The sequence below is a fragment of the Myotis davidii genome, unplaced genomic scaffold (assembly GCF_000327345.1).
Source record: "Myotis davidii unplaced genomic scaffold, ASM32734v1 scaffold1493, whole genome shotgun sequence".
Taxonomy (NCBI): domain Eukaryota; kingdom Metazoa; phylum Chordata; class Mammalia; order Chiroptera; family Vespertilionidae; genus Myotis; species Myotis davidii.
Window position 1 is genome coordinate 102439 of NW_006284834.1, and position 8542 is coordinate 110980.

General features: G+C 44.1%; 1 protein-coding gene across 1 annotated transcript in view; it reads right to left on the bottom strand.

Moving 5' to 3' along the window:
• ATRX (alpha thalassemia/mental retardation syndrome X-linked) overlaps positions 1-8542 on the bottom strand; it is a gene marked incomplete at its 3' end in the record, with an annotated part of 143993 nt that overhangs the window by 95089 nt on the left and 40362 nt on the right. The gene's annotated exons all lie outside the window — the stretch shown is intronic.

Genomic DNA, 8542 nt, shown 5'->3' on the forward strand with positions numbered 1-8542 from the left:
ACAGACTGAACAGCAGAAGAACTGAACAACCGAACAACCGGTCGCTAAGATGTGCGCTGACCATCAGGGAGCACGTGCGGAACACAGCAGGCGTCGGCAGCAGGCGTCAGCCGTGGCAGTATGGTGGAGCAGGTGAGCGGGGGCGCCAGACCAAGGCGGGGCGCCAGTCACTGTCCTCAGGACAAGCCTCTGATGGTACTGAAAATTCTTTGCTCCTGCATGCGTTCCGCCCAGCGCTTACACCTGCTGCCAGCACCTGAGCCACCACTCGCACCCACTGTCAGTGCCAGCCCCGCTCACATCCGCTGCTGGCACCTAGTGCAGGTCCCGATTGCTCGACACCATCAGCAGGTGCAAGTGGCAGCTGCTGGCCCCAAGACCTGCTTCATGATCCTTCAGCATCTTGTTGATGCTTGGCATCTTCCCAGCATCTGGGTCAGCAGAGCAACACCCCAGTGTACCCCTGCCGCCTGGGACCAGGGCAGACCCAGGCGCCTGTAGGAAAGAGGCGGTCATCAATGCTCAACGCAGTTGGTGTGAGCGAGGCTGGTGCAATCAGCACATGGGAGCAGCGGCAGCAGCGGGAGAGAGGATGCTGGAAGACAGTGGACTGGGGCCATGGTGGGAGGCGCCAGGTGGGAGCGCAGAGGATGAGGATGGGCCAAACCCCGCCCCTATGCCCACTGCAGCCTCGCAGCCCACAGTTCCTTTCAAGGTGCACAGATTCGTGCACTGGGTCCGCACACTATAACAGGATATTATAGCATATCCTTTTAAGTTATGTAACTCAAAAGGGACATAAAAAGTTAGTTTCAAATGCAGAAAATAAATATATACCCTACCTAGGCCTAAGGACCCTACCCGTGCATGAAATTCATGCACTGAGTCTCTAGTTTCTAATAAAATATTTCCTAAACTTAAAAGCAATTAGGAAAATAGATAAAATTGACTTCATCCAAATTCAAAACTTGTGTGTATCAAAAGTTACAACCAAGAAAGTGAAAAGGCAACCCATAGAACTAGAGGAAACTTTTCAAATATATCTGAAAAAGTATTAATAGCCCTTTTTAATAATATATATCCTTTTAAAGTTATAATAATACAAAGTATTCTTATAATTAATAAAAAAGAAACCAATTTAAAAATTGGCAAAGGGCTTAGGTTAAATTTACCCCAAAGATATACAAATGGATAACAAGCACATAAATGCTCAAGATTATTAGTTACTAGAGGCCCAATGCATGTAATTCATGTAAGAGTAGGCCTTCCTTCCCCCAAGTGCAGGCACCAGCTTCCCTCTGGCACCCTGGACCCAGGCTTCCCTCCAGACGCTGGCAGGCACCTGGAACCTAGGCTTCTCTCATAGCCCCAGCTTCATCTGGAAGGACATCTGTACTAATTAGCGTATTACGCTTTTATTATTATAGAGGTCTGGAGCACGAAATTCATGCACGGGATGGGGGTGGTTCCCTCAGCCCGGCATGCACCCTCTCCAATCTGGGACCAGTGATTACACTATGTATGCCAGGTTGGGCTAAGCCTTTCCCAGTATTATCTTGTTCAACACAAGAGTGAAAGACAGTGGGTTCTCAAGACTAGATTTTGAATCCTGCCAAAGAGCAAAAAGTTATTCATTAGAAATGAAGAGTATAGCAAATCAGCAAAATTAGCCCTAGCAGCTTTGCTCAATGGTTAGAGCATCAGCCTCCGGACTGAAGGGTTTTGGGATCAATTCCGGTCAAGGGCACTACCTTCATTGCAGGCTCAATCCTGTCCCTGGTTGGCCGGTGCTGAAGGCAACCAATGGATGTTTCACTCTCTCTGTCTCTCCACCTCCATTCTACTCTCTCTAAAAATCAGTGGAAAAAAAATATCTTGGGGTAAGGTTTAACCAAAAAAAAAAAAAAAATCAGCAAAATGATAACTATCCACTCATTCCTAGAACTGACAGCAATCCAACCACAAAGTCAGCTTAGTTATCACATGAATTCATGCTATAGCTTACCAAGGTCAGGACTATGAATGAAGCAGTGCAGGCCATTATTAGTGCCACCACACACAAAAATAAAAACAATACAATCAGTAGAATGTCCTTCCTCTCTGAAGGACAGCATTTTTAGGTATAAATATGTTTGTATTATATTATGAGTCCAGGTAGGAGCCCAAAGGTGAAAAAATTGTTAAGTACTTAAAAAACTGTGTTCATTTATTTGAGAAATCTGAGGACAGATGTGATTTTTGAAAATAGCCAAATGTCATGTAGAGTCAAATATGGTGAATAATGCAAGATTATCAACTAGGGTAAATCAGTTTTTGCCAAAATCTGAAGTATTCCTGAAAATTTTTCTTGTATGACTTCTAAATTGGTTACAAAAATAGAGTTCTCAAAATGTCCTCAGAAGCAGTGAAGGTCTGAGGTTATGGCCCTGCAGCATCTATGCAGGCGGCTGGGCGGGGTAGGGCAGCAGCTGCTAGATGGGTCAGTGGGAGAAGTGGGTGCAGCCCTTGGCCCTGCACCCCCAGTGCAATTGTGAGGTGCAGGTACGCAACACCCGACGCCAAGCCAGCAGGGCTCAGCTCTACTCTGATGTGGTCTGGACTGGCACACAGTCCCAAGGTGCAGCGGATCCCAGACTGAGATGGAGCAAGAGGATGAGGTGCTGAACCAGTAGCAGGCAGCTCAGCACCAGATGGCAGAGAATGCTGAGAAGTCAAAATAAATCTTGGACATGTCTCCATCTCCCGGAAGCAGAGGAGTGCATACCTATTGGAACCATAGTTCATAAGGCATTCAACACATCCTTCAGTGCCCACAGCTGGAGAGGATCCCCTTGGTTTCTGCTCAGGCGCCCAGGCAGAATGCAAATGAAATGGGGCCACAGTGTGTTGCTGCCTCAGCCTGGTGTGAACTATTAGCCCCAAGTGACTCTCCCTCCTTCCCAAATGATTTACTGTCAGGGAATGCCTCCCTCTCTACTAGGAATGATGATTTTCAAGGGGCCCCAGATGATGTCCTTAGGAAAGTCCAATATTCCAGGAATGGCCATGACTTTCAACGGGAATCTAAAGATGCCCTCCATGGGCCACACCAGTCACAGTGTCCCACATGAGGACACCAACAATGCATTATTCTGGCCACCCTATAGTACCTAAAATGTTATTGCCTCTAACTATACCTTCTGCTGGGTGCCAGGCAAGACTCCTTTCTTTGGCTCAGATGTTGTCCCTTAGAGATCCCCACAAGTGTGGAATGCTCCCAGATGAGTCCCCATCATTGCTGACTTTAGAATCGCAGGACTCTTTTGTTAGCCAGCCAGCCTCCCAGAAAGACACCTTACTACCTGAGCGGCCCATACCTGCTCCACAAAGAGCAGAGCAGAAGTGCAGGGCTCTAGAAAGGGCTCCCATGAGGAGAGCCCCAGTTGGAAGTCCTTAATGCTGCCAGTATGAGAACTGTGAAAAAGCTTACACTAAGCTCTTCCACCTCCTGAGTCACCAACGCACACACAGGTGAGAGGCCCTATAAATGTGAGTGGGAAGGTTGTACATGGCCATTCTTCCGTTCTAATCAGCTTGGACGAGATATATGGATACATACCAGATACCAGCTACATATATATGATCAGTGCGTCCAAAAATTCTTGAGATCTGACCATCTCAGGCAACACCAAAGAACTCATCTTTGGGTGCCAGGATCCCCCAATCCACAGGCCAACAATGAACAGAGAGCCTCATTTTGGCTTCTCCACTCAGATCCTGCCTGCCTCTGACCAGCTAGTCTCTTTAGTAGGTTTAGACTTAAATGCAGTCAGAGAAAGAGTATGAGGTAGTGTTGAATGAAGCCCATATGAGTAGGACCCTGTCAGGTACTCTTCAAAAACTATCTTGGATGCCCTTACCTCTTTGGGTCCATCTACTTTCACTGAGTTTAGCTACATGGAAAGATGAAGCAAAGTAGAGATTGGGATCTTTATTAAAAAGCTCTTTATGTCACTTCCCAACTTGAAACCCTTCAGTGACTGTCCTTTACCTGCTACAAAAAATCCAAGTTCCTTATCTTGGTCTTCCAGTTTCCAGAGCCAGGCTATGTTCAAATCCTGACTTTACCACTTGTTAGCCATGTGACCTTGGGAAAGGTTTTCTGATGAGAAAAACACTATTAGACTGTTTGGGACACATCAATCAGATTCTGTCCATAATTCAACAGCCACATGCCCAGAGCTTCTGTCTCCTCCCACCACTTCCAGACTTGGATGAAATGCCCCACCGCAGGGCATGGGATCTGGCATCTTAAGTAGCCACTAGTAACACAGAAGCCTGGGGGAGTTAATCCTCTTGGGTAACATTCAACTAATGGGAGTTCAGAGAAACCCAGGCAGAAAAATTCCCTGTTCTTCCCTCCCGTCTCTGAATTGCGGCAAGGCACTGTTTCTCCAAACAGTAGAGCCAATGGGGAGTATTTCGGTGCTCCCAAGTAGCCAGTGAACACACCTGCTGTGCTTCAAGGCTTGTCGTGAAGCAGGGCCCCATCTGCTATCACCTTGCATTACCTTCCATCCTCCCGCCTTGTTTCTCTTCTCACTCTTCAGTGCCTTGAGTTTACGCCATCCAAATAAAATATTGGCACTTGGTTCTTATTTTAGGCTCTGTTTTCTAGGTGACTTGGGGGTGGAGGATATTATACTGGGGCAGAGAAGGACAAAACCCCACTGTAACTTTGCCTCCTCCTTACAGAACTCAGGTACCAGATACCAAGTATTAAAAGGCCTGTTCTTCCCTCTCCCCTTGGATTGAGGGCATAATGGCTATCCTGACAACTCAAACAGGTAGTTCAAAACCTCATTTCTGAGCTTCTCAGCCAGCCATTTGTCTGATCAGCAAACTAATAGAAAGGAGTTTACCCACGCTCTCCAGTGAACTTTCAAGTGGCAGAGCTGGGATCCCAACCAGGATCTGTCTACTCCAGAGGTACATCTCTTCACTAAAATATGATGCCTCCTACAGATGTTGCCTGTGCCTAGTCCAGTGATGGCGAACCTTTTGAGCTCGGCGTGTCAGCATTTTGAAAAACCCTAACTTAACTCTGGTGCCGTGTCACATATAGGAATTTTTTGATATTTGCAACCATAGTAAAACAAAGACTTATACTTTGCGTGTCACCTCTGACACGCGTGTCATAGGTTTGCCATCACTGGCCTAGTCTGACACCAAGTACTGCCAGATGATGCCACAGTGAGACGAATCAGGACTGGTTCCTGTAGTCCAGGAACCATTTGATCTAGAGACAGAGGTCCACCTAGGTGCAGTGACCATGGAGAAGAGGAGCACCTAAACGGGAATATCAGAAAGGCATATGCACCCTGACAAGGGGTTGAGCTCACAACCTTGGGTACGTGCCCGGATTGGGAATCAAACCAGCAGCTTTTCGGCGCACAGGACCATGCTCAGCCAACTGAGCCACACTGGCCAGGCTCAGCAAATATTTTGAAGCCCACAATTCAGAAAGCATCACAGCTGTGGGGATTCATGGTGGATGGCATGGATACAGTGTGTCAGGGAAGAAAAGACTTCTCAAGGAGGTGCCCAAGTCAGACCTGATAAGCTCATGGGGCTTAGCCAGACTTGCCATTTTCTGGACTTTTACCCTTGGTCATGCTTGGTGCTAGACACTAAAAACTCAGAACATGATGGAGCCTGCTGTAGGGCAGAAAAGTAATGGACAATTCTGAAAGTGCTGCCAAGGCAAAGAGCTGAACCTCTGCAAGTTCAAACTTATTCTGAGCAACTGGGAATGTCCCAGAACCTTAGCTATGCCTGTCCTCTCACCCCAACCCTAACTCTGTACTGCATGCCACCTTGGTCTGTTCTAATGACCCCAATGTACCTGGGCCAGGCCTCTAAGGTCCTCCATCCAAATTCCAAGCAAGGGGAGTGGATATGATTTTTTTTTTTTAAGTAGGGACAAGAAGGTGCACATTTGTGACCCAATTACTCGCCCCAAGGACTCAGGTTTCCAACACCAAAAATCTCTTTTATTCCCACCTGGGCACTAGGACTCTTCAATGGTGAGGGGGTGATAGGAGAAGAAATCAAACTATGTGATTACACTATGTATGCCAGGGTAGGCTAAGCCTTTCCCAGTATTATCTTGTTCAACACAAGGGTGGAAAAGACAGTGGGTTCTCAAGTAAGACTAGTACATTTTGAATCCTGCCATTTCCTGGGCAATTTACTTATCTCTGTTGCTTCTGATAGCAAGTGGGCAAGATTAGATTCAAACTAAAATGATAATCACATTTTAAAAAATGGTTTCTTTGACTTCCTTGAGAAGAAGGGATTTCAGGGCTTCGGGTGACAGTTAAAGGCTTAGACTAGTGGAAGTGGAAGATTAGAAAGATTTAGGAGTGATAATTAATGGGATTTGGTTGAGGACGTGGTCAAGGATGACTCCCAGGTTTTTGGCTTGAGTTCTAAGTAGCACAGAAGAATGGACGAACTTCATTAGTTTATTTTCTACTTTTATGATCTGTTATACAATGCAAAAAGTATTATTTCCCATGTATGCAATTTAAAGAATAATTAAACTTACCTACCCTTTTATGTCACTTGAGAAAAAGTAGATACTAATTAATACATCTGAAGCCTTTGAGCTCCCCTCTCTGATCAAATCTCCCAATCCTCCATAGAAGTAACCTCTACCCTGAATTGTGGTTAATCTCACCTTTGCTTTTATTTGTTGTTTTTACCATATGTGTATCTATTCTTAAACAATATAGTGATTAAGTGGGGAGAAAAAATGTCCTCAGGAATGACATTATCATTGCTATCACTGTGGCCTCCCAGGATAAGTACTTAGAATGGAAATACTCATTTCATATAAAGTTCTGATTTCAGTTAAAAATCTACCTCATTTCTAGACTCACACACTAGACATGGTCCTTAGAATTGTTTACGTCTGATTTGTGAAAATGGTATTTTACACACACCAAACCAACTGTATAAAAGGCAGCACTTATTAATCATTTTGTAAATTGAAGAATCTTTTGTTAGGCAAAACTGCACATATTAAGTGATGAGTTTTACAACTGTGAACTGTTAGAAGTTATTTTTTTTTTAATCCAGACATGGTTGTCACTCTCTTCTCCCTCTACCAAAATGTAAAGCTGACTAAACCAGCACTACATATTAGTTAACTCTAGGTGCTAGGTAAAAGACGTTGAAATGGCCCTTTTAAGAGTGGTTAAAAATCTCCACTGAAGAAGAACATATTCAGCAATCATGCTCATGGCCACACAATTAAAGCATGAGTTCGATGCAGATGTGAGATCTGATCTGCCTATCTGACAAGTGGAACCCCCAAAAATCTAAATTCTTAACATAAGCAAGCTAACCATATAATAAATGACTAAATTTCAGACAAGTTTTGAGCCCTAAAGTCAATGTTTTTAACTATGAACCATGTTCTTTCTCTCCCTTGAATGTTTTACTGATTTACATATTTTCCATGAGGAACTGTGGAGTTCCAAAAATTATTAGTGTTACACCTTTTTTGCACTATTATTTTAGAGAATTATATGTGTAGAGGAACTAGTCTTTTTTCAAATTATACCTTTCATTTTGAGACAACTGCAGATTCACATGCAGTTGAATTAGCCTGTATATCCGTTACCCCGTTTTCCATATGGTAACATCTTATAAAACTACCTCTCATTTTCACGCATGCATACCTGCTGCCACAAATGGGCTGCTATCTTTATGACATAACAATGAACGACACAAGAGTCTCTGAAATTTGGCTATATAATCATGAATATATTGACCAAAATGTTTTTATAAAAAAATAATGGTAATTAATTTAAATTTTTGTTCACTTCCTGATTGTTTAAAATGGCATTTTATAATGAGCAAAGATTAAAAAAAAAACAATATCACACCAAAAAAAACCTTAGTTAATAAACGAATTCAATAAAGTTGATGGCCGAAACTGGTTTGGCTCAGTGGATAGAGCATCAGCCTGCGGACTGAAGGGTCCCAGGCTCGATTCCGATCAAGGGCATGTACCTGGGTTGCGGGCACATCCCCAGTAGGAGATGTGCAGGGGGCAGCTGATCGATGTTTCTCTCTCATCGATGTTTCTAACTCTCTATCTCTCTTCCTTTCTCTCTGTAAAAAATCAATAAAATATATTTTTAAAAAAGTTGATGGATACAACATCAATATGTAAAAATCAACTGCATTTCTATATATTAACAATGAACAATCCAAAAATAAAATTAAGAAAACAATTCCAGCCCTAGCAGGTTTGGCTCAGTGAACAGAGCGTTAGCTTGAGAACCACAGGGTTCCGGGTTCAATTCCGGTCAAGAGCACGTACCTTGGTTGCAGGCTCCACCCCAGCCCGGGCCCTGGTTGGGGTGCATGCAGGAGGCAATCAATCGATGTGTTTCTCTCACATTGATGTTTCTCTCTGTCTTTCCCTCTCTACTCCACTCTCTCTAAAGGATCAATGGAAAAATATCCTCGGGTGAGGATTAACAACAAC